Genomic DNA, 13,055 nt, shown 5'->3' with positions numbered 1-13,055 from the left:
AGAGTGGTTTTGCACTTAAGATTTGGAGACATTACTGCGGAGAGAGGTGCATTATATACACGAGACCATAAGAGTCTTAAGTATTTGTTGACTCGAAGGAGTGAACCTTAGGCAAAGGAGATGGATTGAGTTGCTTAAGGATTATGACTATTCAATCGAGTATCACCGAGAAAAAGCTAATGTGGTAGCCGATGCTTTGAGTCGTAGAACCAGATTCGATCCGAGAGCAATGTTTGCTCGTTTGAGTTTGTATGATGATGGTAGTTTGTTGGTGAATTGCAAGTAAGGCCAACTGGATGGACCAGATTAAGGAAGCGGTTGGAAGATGAGTCTTTGGTCGCTCGTTTTCAACAAGTTAAGGAAGGAAAACTTCGAGTTCGATTTAAATGGTGATGGAGTTACGTGTTTCGAGGAAGAATTTATGTTCGAAGGACTCGACTTGAGGCGAACAATATTGAAGGAAGCTCATGGGGACTATGTGCCATGCATCTGGAGGGAATAAGTTGTATCACGACTTGCGAATTATCTTGGTGGCACGGACTTAGCGAAGTAGCGGAGTTTGTAGGAAAATGTTTGGCGTGCCAACAAGTGAAAGTGAGCATCAATTACCTTACGGATCATTGCGGTAGATAAAGATACCACTTTGGAAGTGGGAGAGGGTAACCATGGACTTTGTGAGTGGGTTGCCATTGACACCATCGAAGAAAGACTTCGGTATGGGTGATTGTGGATAGGTTGACCAAATCGGCCCATTTCATACCGAAGACGTACCAACTTTTCGCTTCAAAAGTTAGCCAAAGCGTATGTGGCGGAGATTGTGCGACTTCATGGAGTCGATTTCGATTATCTCGGACGGGATCCCGATTCACATCTCGATTTTGGAAAAAGTTGTATGAGGCATTGGGGACGCGGTTGAACTTGATCGGCTTTCCATCCCCAAACTGATGGTCAGTCGGAAAGGGTTATTCAGATTCTGGAGGACATGTTAAGGGGATGCGTGATTGACTTTCGAGGTAGTTGGGAGGACTACTTACCGTTGGCAGAATTTGCGTACAATAACGAGTTATCGGTAGTATTGAATGGCCTTTGTATGAAGCACTGTATGGTCAAAGGTGTCGTACACCTAGTTGTTGGACGGAGCTAGGGGAGCAACAAGTTCTTGGACCGGAATTAGTGGTTGATACTGAGGCTAAGGTCAGAATAATTAGGGACCGTTTGAAAGAAGCATCTGATAGGAAAAAATTGTATACAGATTTGAAGCGTAAGGAGATTGAGTACTCAGTAGGGGATATGGTCTTTTTAAAGGTTTCTCCTTGGAAGAAGATATTGAGGTTTGGTAAGAAAGGCAAGTTGAGTCCGCGGTTCATTGGGCCTTATCGGGTTTTGAAGCGAGTAGGCCTAGTAGCTTATCAGTTGGAATTACCTCCAGAGTTGGGCAGGATTCACGATGTTTTCCACGTCTCCATGTTAAGGCATTATCATTCTGACCCTACTCATATCGTGCCGGTTGCAGAAATTGAGGTGCAAACTGATTTGACTTTTGAGGAGAAGCCTATGCAAATTTTGGATCGAGATGTTAAGATTCTGAGAAGGAAATCTGTCCCATTAGTAAAGGTGCTTTGGCGTAATCATGGCAGAGAGGAAGCTACTTGGCAGCCAGAGGAGGCGATGCAACAGCAATACCCTCATTTGTTTGGACCAGGTAAATTTCGAGGACAAAATTTCTTTAAGGAGGGTAGAGTTGTAACACCCCAATTTTCGGGACTTCTGTTAATTTTGGTGAATTTTGGAATTTTTGTGTTTTGACTATTTGGCGTAGGTTTAATTATTTAGTAGGCTCTAGAAGGCCCAAGCTTAAGCTAAAACCCGGTAATTTTAGGTAATTTTAATCCATAAGAGGAAAAGAGGGGTTCTGGTTAACAGGGGTCTTAAATATTATTTGGGTAAAATAAGACATAAGGAAGCAAGTGGCAAAGTGGCATGTGACGCCACTGGCAAGGCTATAAAAGTGGCGTGTGGATGCTAGGGAGAGCTGAGGTTCAAGTCACAATGACAACATATTAAGGGAATTATTATTTTTATGTTCAGAAAAGGTAAGCAGTGGAACTGAAGTGAAAGTCTGTTAGGATAGGATTTAGGAGTTGATAAGGGATAGGATTTAGGAGCAGATAAGGGAGGAAATCTAGGAGCTGATCAAGGAACAAGAGGTGGCCGGCCAAGGGACTTTAGCATGGGAATTTCACTAGGGTTAGTGCGGTATAAATTCGGCATTAGTGGTAAGTGGTGCCGTTTCCTGACCATTCTCTTCTTCTTTTCTTTTTCTCTTCTCTCCATCCACTTATTCTTTTCTTCTTCTTTTCCCCATAGTCGAATCCTTCAGCCACCCTACTCTATACAACCTTCTTTCCATTATTTTTAAGACTATAGCCGATTGCCTCAAATCCCAAAATCCCGAAAACTTGACTCCTTTTGTACCGATTTTTCCCTAGCCAAATCTCTTATTTTTCTCATCATCTTTGGCCAATTCTCTCAACCTCTAAACCCCGGTTTACATCGACAATACCACAAGTAAAACCCTTTTATCTTTCTACACTTTTACAAAAGCGAAACTCCCGGACTATCCTAGGGACATAGCGAATCTTGAGATCATGAGGCTCGACTTTTGTTATCGTTTGAGGGCTTAGAACGCATCGAATCAAGTAGGAACTAAGGGGAACGTTGATGGAAGAATCGGTGGTAAGTCTTTCCAACTTAGTCTATCTTGCATATTTTAAGAAAAGCCGTAATCCCTAAAAGGTTAGGGAGGTTGTCGTTTTTGGACTTGTAGCCCTAAGGGGTTGTGATAATAGTATTATTTTGGTAATAGTGTGATTAAGAGGTTGTTGATCAATGGCTTGGACAAGTGGGCGGCGGATCCGGATCGAGACACTATTTTAAAAAGGTAGGAACGCTAAGGCCTAAGGTGTTGTTGGTAGAATATGGTAAGAAGTTAATATGTAGTTCGTTTTGGTAGTAAGATTAACGTGGTAGTATTATAATTGTAGGCGGTTAGATGCGTGGATCTCGTCGGTAATTGTCATAAAATAGGTGTGTAATCGACACCTCTCATAGACTAGATCGTGGCAAAAGAAAAGTAGAAATCTTAGAAAAGTTGGTATTTTGGGAATTTATGAGTGTCTGAATGCTCGTAAGATAGTTGGGTTTGTATGTTTGGTATTACGAAGGTAATAAAGCTGCGATGCGATGCGATTTCGTGCATTTTGATAACTTGGGCTTAATGGGCCAAAAATCGGGTTCATGGGCCAGCGGGCTCAATTTAGTAAGTATCTTGCAGTAAGTATTACGATAGTACGTAAATGGATAGGATATGCATGAAAACCCTAGAAGTAGCTAAATCACTACAATACCCTTATGTATGGAAAATTACCATGATACCCCTAGGTGTAAATGACCAATATGCCCCTAGGGTTAATTTTGTCTGAAAAGCATGTTGATTTAAATCTGTATGATGTATGCCATGAATGAATATTTGTTGCATGGGGACATGGGTTATATTTTGGAGGAAGCGTCCTAGTGGCTATGCCACAATTATCTGATCTGGTGGCTCACCACATATATCTGTTCTGGTGGTTCTGCCACGATTATCTGTATCTGGTGACTCTGTCACATTATTCGCTTACGCGACCATCTTTGCATAATTATAATGCGATGTAGCGGTTGGGTGGGTCGAGTAGTCTCTCCACATGGTGAAAGGTTGGTAAGGGGGTGTATGTGGTTGGTTATGGGTTGGGTTCTGCATATACATGAAATATCTGATCTGATCTGTTATGGGCCTATGGGCTTAATTCTATATTTTGTTCTGGGCTAAGGCCAATTTATTCTGTTTCTATGGTTTGAACTGATATGGGCTATGGTTGGGTTAATTTTACATACTGAGTTTCCCCAAACTCATCCCCTATTTTCATCCATGTAGGTAATCCCCAGCCATAGTGGGCTTGGAGTTGCGAGGGATTCAGAGTGGCCACTTGCTCTGCAATATGGATTTCTTCTGGTGATTTGGACTTTAATTTTCTTTACTTTGATGATTTGGGTTTTGTTATGTAATAAGGCCGCTTATAATTATTTTTTTTTGGGTTTTGATTTATAACTTATCATGATGATCTTAAATTATATTAACTGTCAAAATGGTCTAGATCTAGGGTTCGTTTTCCAAAACATAAGCGATTTCAAGTAACACGATTACAAACAAGGCTTCGCTATGATAACGTTTTACAAACTTAAATCGTTTTATTCTAAAATAGACATAATTTCAATGGTAACCTAAAAATATCTGTGATGTTAGAGTGTGGCAATGGCGGTGTGCATGTCTAGGATTGGATCCGAAAGAGCTTGGTACTTAAGCGATCAGATGGACTCACCTCCTTTTCCGATTTCCTACAGTGCGCGACTTCCATTCACTTTAACCCTTAATGAATTAATCCTTTGAACATCAAGTACGATTTCCTAGACTTAGAATGAAAAAATGTTTTAACGTTTTGATGTGGCACGTCGGATTCGGTCATAACGTCTAGGACGGGTTTGGGGTGTTACACAGTGTGTGGCCATCTCCGAGTCCCTCGTAACACCGATTCACCTATCGCTGGGGATTACCTGCACAGTTAACAAATGGGGTGAGTTTACGAAAACTCAGTATGTAATCCCCTTACTAAAGTAATAGTCGATTACGAACGTAAAGCGATGCAGGCGAGCCCTTTCACAAGAATAACAATACGGTCAATTTAGAGCATAAGTGGGCCAAAGCCCAATACATTAACATCCAGGTCCCAGCCCAAATAGAATGTATGAATGCATGAATGCATGCTAACCCATCCAACCCTACACTTGCCTCCATCCAACCCAACACTACCTGAGGGGAATAACTCACCCACGCCATCCCTACACTTACAATATTAGCTTTGTTGCTAAAGACTAACAAAATTGCAAAGAAAGTCGCTATATATATATATCTGACTTTAAGTCTTGATGGCGATATTTTAATTGGCACAAAGCCATCAGTAACTGTAATAAGTTCGGCACGTAGCTATCAGCGACGGTAATATAATTGGCACACAGCCATGGGTAAATATGATCGACACAGAGTCATCAATAAATATGATAGGCACATAGCCACAAGTAAATACGATTGGCACAAAGCCATAATCAAGATAGCATAGATCCATATTTAGGCTGGCACAGAGCCATAAATAGATTAAGCGGCATTAAGTCATCTATCGGTCCACAGTCGTCTCGTGCGACCTTAACAGATCAATACTGGATCCATAGTCGTCTCGTGCGACCCTTGCGACCATATTAGTACAGTACTTCCTTCGATTCAATGTCCCAACCCCATGCAATATGTCATGCATGTCATGCTTAATCATCACACGTATATGCACAATGGCCATCCTCAATAATAGACATTTAAACATATATTAAAAGCATGTTAATCATATAACCACAGTCAAGTCAGTTAAAACACAGTCATACAACCACAATCAATTCAGTTAAAACACAGTCATGCAACCACAGTCAAATCAGCCAAATTCATAGTCCAAGTCAGTCATTTACCCACAAGGGCAAAATAGTCATTTTACTCTACAGGGGTATTTCGATAATTTTACATTAAAAGGGTATTTTGGTAATTTTACACTACAAGGATATTTCGATAATTTTACACTACAAGGGTATTTCAATAATTTTACACTACAAGGGTATTTCGGTAATTTTACTCTACAAGGGTATTTCGATAATTTTACACTACAAGAGTATTTCGATAATTTTACAAATCGAGGGTATTTTAGTAATTTTACAAACCGAGAGTATTTCATTAATTTTACAAACTAGGGGTATTTCGATAATTTTACAAATCGGGTATTTTAGTAATTTTACAATCCGGGGGTATTTCAGTAATTTTACAAGCTGGGGGTATTTTGGTAATTTTAAAAATTAAGGTCTTACCGACCCAGCCGAAGGTCCATTGTCGCCTCGAGCGACTTAAGTAACCTAAATAGACATAACGGTATAAATGGGCCTATTGCCCATTCTCGGCCCAAGTGGGCCCACCAACTCGTGTGGCCCATTTAGCCCCGAAACAGTCACAGTTATGCGAACATCACAGTCTAAACAACACTTACCGCATCACATACATTTTATCCGTGTGGGCCCACAAGCCCACTAGGCCCACACGGCCTATTTTGGCCTAATGAGGCCCAGAACAGCCCAAGACCACGAGAGCGCTCGTGGTGGCCTCTACAATCTAATGCCCATGTTCGTGAACTCGGTTCACCACACGTGCAATCGCATGCTCGTGTGGTATCATACGTCATATTTCTGACTTTTCGGCATTTTTCCAATCAACAGTCATAGCAGTGTAAACAACACATACTTTTGGTTTTTAAACGATTATCGAAAACTGCATACAAATACACACACTTTTGGATTTTCACCGATCATCAAACATAGCATACGATTACACACCTGCTTGTGAAACGAACCGCACCCCAAGTATCCTCGCACCTAGATTTAAACATCATAATGATTACTCATCCAACTCTTGTTATCAAAAGAAACTGACAGAAAATGTAACACCCTGAATTTGGGCCTAGAAGGTTTGGGCCTTGAGCATGGGAGCGGTTGAAGGTAGCTTATAATATTCTGTTGTGCATGCAAATTTCGTTAATGAAGGCTTATTTTAGTGGTTAAGTGTGTTGAGAAGTGTTGGAGAAGTCACGGTTTAAACACGGACTCTAGCAAAAATTTGGTTTAAGGTGAATCAAACCACAGGTGTAGTAGGTAGGCCTTAAGAATATTGTTGGAGAAATTGTGACACAAAAACCTTATGGCTTAGTGGCAAGTGGCGTGTGGAGCATTTGAGGGAGGCATGGGTTTGAATCCCATGGCAAGCAAAGAGCATTTATTTTGCTAACGGTGGCAAGAGTTGGTGTTGAATTTAAACTCGATGTTGGAGGATCCCACATCGGGAAGCTAACATAAGAGTGGATGGGAAGTCGGCTTTAAATAGAGAGAACCATGAGGAGAGTAAAGGTACCTTTCTTGGTGATCCTTTCGCTTTATGGCGTGCTCGTTTGAAGTGGGCATCGGCTAAGAGTGCTCGGGCGTGGATTAACTCCGATCTCCAATCGGTGTGTATTTATCACTACTCTTGTTGTTGGATGGCTACTTGGACGCGATGGGTGAAAGGGGCCATATGGGCCCAATGGGCCTCTGGGCCCAATTGGATAAGTTGTTTGATTGTGTAGTAAATATTGGACTAGACTAGGTGAATCGCATATCTGTGGCTAGGTTTGGGCTAAAAGGGCCACACGAGCGTGTGGGCCCATTTGGGCCGAGAATAGGCTTTAAGCCCATTCGTATTGTTATCCATGTTTAGAATACTTTAGTTTGCCAATTACTGAAATGCCCTCGACTTGTAAAATTACCAAAGTACTCCTAACTATTCCTAAGGTTCAATTAGGATTTCGAGGTATCAATTCTTTGTCGAATCATCATCGAGTCATCATTAATCAAATCCATAGAGATGTTTCATGCAATATCAAAACATCAAATACATAATAACATGATGTTGAATTATTTACACACGAACTTACCTCGATACCAAAATATGGCTAACTATTCGATTTAGTCCACAACCTTGTTCTTTCCTCGGTTTAGGTCCAAACTGTATATTTCTTAATCTATAATAGAAAATTTCACTTATTTAATTATCAAATTGTTCAAACAGTCCATAAATCATACTTTGGTAAAATTATAATTTTGCCCCTAAACTTTTACATATTTACAAATTAGTCCCTAGTCTCGTAAAATAAAATGTACTCATTTTATTTGCTACCCAAACCTAGCTGAACCTATATCATACTTATAACAGCCCACATTTTCTTTCAAATCAGATTTTTACAGCCTATTTTACAACTTTTACAAAAAGGTCCTTTTAGGTGTTTTCATGAAAAATCACTTTGTAAAAGATGTTTACCACACATCAAACTTTCATATTCCTCTATTAAACCTCAAAATACATGCATGTCACACATGGTTAAGTTTTTGAACATGAACCTTAGCTCAAAATAATGGTAGAAATAGCTAGATCGATTGATAACAACTTTAAAAATGCAAAGAACATTAAAAACGGGGCTTGGATGCACTTACTATCAAGCTTGGAAGTTGAACAAAACCCTAGCTATGGCTCCTTGAGGTTTTCAGCCAAGTTAGGAGAAGATGGACAAGATTTTTGACTTATTTTCCCTTTTCATTCTTTTATTAACCAAATGACCAAAATGCCCTTAAGGCCTTTCTTTCAAATTTTTTCTATTCATGCCCATTTTTGTCCATAAAAATAGAAATTGGGAAAATTTATATTTAAGGACCCCTAATTAATAATCCAAAGCTATTTCATACTTAAAGCTTTTAAAATCTTATATTTTGCAACATTTGCAATTTAGTCCTAAAAGTTAAATTGGACACTTATTCACAAAACTTCTTCATGAAATTTCCACACAAGCATGCTATCATATCATAGACCTTATAATAATCATAAAATAATTATTTTTACTTCAGATTTGTGGTTTGGAAACTACTGTTCTGACTGGGCCAAAAATTGGGATGTTACAGCCTTTACCCTTAGCTTTAGAAGATTCACCACCCTCTTTAACTAATAACCATGTAACACACAAGATTTCCCACAAAAAAAAAAAAAATAAGAGTTGATAGGATGTAAAAATACATATTTTAAATAAACAAACGAATAAAATATGAGAAGATGGGTAGAGACTTCCTCATATTCAAACCCTTCCAAACACCCAAAAACTTCAACCTTCATCCTTAATGAACATAGATATTTTTTTTTCTTCCATGGGACTTTTTAAAAAAAAATAGATCAAGACTTTTTCTTCCATGGGACTTTTTAAAAAAAATAGATCAAGACCCTTACCTTCTTTGAGAATTGGAAGATGAAAAAAATGGTGAGAACTCACTCAAATCTCTCTCCCTCTACATGACTTACTAAGGAAAAATAGATAGAGAAAAGAATAAAAATGAAGAAATGTAAAATAAAATAAAAAACAATAGGTTGATTATAATATAGGGAAAAATAGGGACAAATCCACTTTATCTCACCAACCTATCTTTTCTCATTAAGTGGGAGAAGATTTTTATTCAAAAATGGTAAAATCACCATATTAGCCATCCATCTTCCCCCTACTTCACACAAGCTTCCCAACATCCTTAATTTCTTATAAAAAGGTCTAAAATTCACCCAAATTAATTCCAACAAAACCCAATTCCAAAATAAATTTATCCATCGCTAACCCAGGTCAACACTTGAACGTTGACTCAATAATTTGGGGCCGTTACACATAGTCTAGGAAAGTTCATCAAATTATTAAATACGTTTATATGTTTATAAATTATGTTGTTTTCTAATTGTTTAAATTGAGTTATGATCGAATATTTAGTAATGAAATTTAATTATGATTTGTATATGATTAAGTATAAAGTAAAAATGTACTATTCGAAAATGAGAAATGGTTGTGAAATGTGAATGATATTATCTCGGAATGGATGGAATAAATATATGGTATGTGTACTGATATTATGGAAGTGCCTATGATTTTATTAATGTAATTAATTCGGTTTAGATGCCCATTTGAATGCAGTAACCGATTAGGATACAATTGGCATGCCAATAGGGTTAGAACGTGAGCTTGTACGGGATTGCACTTTGGTGTCTCTGTTTGCACTTTGGTGCCTCTGTTTGCACATTTCTTCCTCTATCTGCATTTTGATGCCTCTGTTACGCATCTTCGATACCTCTGGTGTAATGTAGTTACTTGAGTATCCGAGTCAAGTTACTATAGTTCATCGGGCTATGTATTAATTGACTTAAAACTTATTTATTTGCTCAATCTATGTGATAAATGGCACTATAAAATGCTTGTGTATAAATGTTGATAAGTACATTGAGCTATGGTAATTGATAGAATTTGATTAGTTCTTTTGTAAAGTATCATTTATGTTATATATAATTATATACTAATACAATGTGATTTTGCATTTGGTTATCAGGAATTAGACATTTATCCTTTCGATTATCTACTTTGTTAAGGTAAGTTGATATTGAATTCATGAAATTTGGTGGTGATATATTTAGATGAATATGGAGATGTTAAGTGGCGAAATTGAATAATTAATGGTTATGTGTTTAAAAGTTGTTTGTAACAATATTGAAACGAAGGGAAAGTTTATAGTTATATGCATGAAACACATGCTCTGTAAATGCAATATTAGTGACAGAGTTATGTATTTAAATATCAAAGAGTGATTTGTTTTGATTTGAACTATCATGGTTTATGAATTACTCAATTGAATGCGATATTAGTGACAGAGTTATGTATTTAAATATCAAAGAGTGATTTGTTTTGATTTGAACTATCATGGTTTATAAATTGCTCAATTGAAAGTTTTAGTACTAACAATATATAAATTTTGAAAATGATTGTCAGGTTTAGAAATTTAATGCTATTTTAGTATTCATTTATAGATGGAGGTAAGTTGAATTGAATCTTGAGCTATGAACTTACTAAGCTTCTTAAGCTTACCTAGTTTGTTTCTGTAGTTAACGTTTTTGTGAAATTGATTGAGCGGATCAACTTCAGAGCTCACACTATCCAAACTCTTTCAGTAGCTATTATTATGAGTTGTTATAATTTGTGACATATATATAGGGTTTGATGTTATTAAAATTAGTGTCTTGGTTGAAGTTTGTATTGAACCGTATATAGTAATGAATATATGAGTTGTGCCTCATATTAATTCTTTTTGATATAGCTTATTTTAAGTATTTATTTGATAGGCTTTGTTTTGGTTCTAGTAATTCTTATGGAGATTAAAAATATGGAATGGTCAATTTGGTGGGTAACTTAAGGTAATGGAAATGTTTGAACTATATTAGGTTAAGTTAATTCTTAATGTCATATATAATGTAGTAATGCTTTGAAATGGTAATTTTGTTGTGAATAACCATATCTTTGGTCAATTTTGGTTGATGGTTTTAAGAAAGAATGATTAACTATTAATGAAGGTTCTTTCTTAGTTATGTTACTAAATGTGGTGCCAATGAGGGCACATTGGTTTGGTTTATAAGTGTTGTGTTTTGACATGTTTTAGATTTATTTATATGTGATTTTGAGTGGTCAAATATGTTGGTAAATGGTTTGGCTTGGTGTCTAAGAAAGGGATGAAAGTTCGGCTTGAAAATGAAGTCATTTAGTTGCACACGGCTTGGGACACAGGTTGTCACACGGCCGTGTGCCATACATAGTCTCACCATATGGTCGTGTATTAAATGATTTTTGGTACAAGTTTCACACGGTCTGGCATACGACCTGCGACATGATCGTGTGACCCAAGTTAATAAGCAGCATAGGCGGACACACGGGCTGGGACACAGTTGTGTGTCCATACTTCGAAAGCTCACCCGATTTGGGCTATGTCATACGGCTTGACCACACGGCCATGTGACCCCTGTTTCTTAAATTTTCAAGTTTTCCAAAATTTTCTGCTTTGTTTCAAATTGATCCTTAAATGTGTCTAAGCTATTTTTAGGCCCCGTAGGCTAGGTTTGAGGCCTGTAAGAGTATTTTTACCATCATTAAATTGAGGTATTACATGTTGATATTAAGTTGCATAATTGTTTCAGTTTTGGAGTTAAATGTTCTATTTTGTACAGTAATACTATGTAACCCTAAACTAATGACGGAGACGAGTTAGAAATGTTACAACTATTGATTATTATTAGGTAAAATTGTATAATTAAAGTTCATTTATAGATTTAAAAAGTAATTAGAGCTTTTTAGTGAAGAGTGGACGGTTGTATGTGTAAATAGGTGAAAAACTAGTTTAATATAATATTGATTTAATAATAAAATAAGTAAGAGATAATGAAACCAAAAGAAGACATCATCTTCATTAGTTCATAGCACCGAAAGTTGAAGTGAAAAATCCATTGAAAGAGCTTGAGGTTCGGCCAAACAAAAATTTTCATAGAATGGCATGTATATAACATGACATGTATATATATTCTTTTACTATTTAAAAATTTTTATAGTATTCGAATTAATAATCAAATTTATTATTCTTTATCAATTCAAATTAATTTAAATTTGAAATACCCTTATGTGATTCGATAATAAATTGGAATAAGATATGCCAAATTCTAAAGACACTTCACAACTTTTCATATTACAAAATCATTTAAATTTTTTTTAAAAAGGTATAATATGTTTACCTTTGTACTATTTTAATATATGAATTTTTTTCTTTATATTAACGAAATTCATTTCTATACTCATGTAATAAATTACTAATATAAAAGAAGAAACATAATTTTTAATGTTTAAAACTATAATAATATTCTAGACTAAATTTTTAATTAATTTAGATATTGAATAATACACCTTATCAATACGCTATAAAAATAGTTACTTAACTTCTGTCTAGACTGGAGGTGGGGAAAATATCCCTTATTTACAAATAGTTACTTAGGCTTAGGCTTTGTTTGGATGGGCGGTGTGTTTACCTCGGTGAGGTTAAAAATAGCGGTGGCGGTGAGGTTAGTTACTGCAGCGGTGAGATTAAATATTGTAGCAGTGAGATTAGAAACAATGGTAGAGTGTGTGTTTGGATTCAAAAGTAGCTGTAGCGGCGAGACGAGAATAAAAAATTACTATTAAGGACATCATATTAGAATTGATATATAATAGAAGTTTTTTAAATTATTTTACTTTTTTAAAATTATTAAAATATGTGAATTTATAAATTCATTTAATAAAATATTAAAATGTATCTTCCAATATTTTATTATAAATATTTTAAAGAATTATATAATTAATTTAAATTATTTATTAGATAAATGATAATTTTTTTAATTTTTTATAGTTAAATATTCTTTTATAACAATGATAAATATTATTTTCACAAATAGTAACATTATACTTGGATCAAAT

Source organism: Gossypium arboreum, chromosome 13 (assembly GCF_025698485.1).
Source record: "Gossypium arboreum isolate Shixiya-1 chromosome 13, ASM2569848v2, whole genome shotgun sequence".
NCBI classification, from domain to species: Eukaryota; Viridiplantae; Streptophyta; class Magnoliopsida; order Malvales; family Malvaceae; genus Gossypium; species Gossypium arboreum.
Note: the sequence above shows the minus strand (reverse complement) of the source record.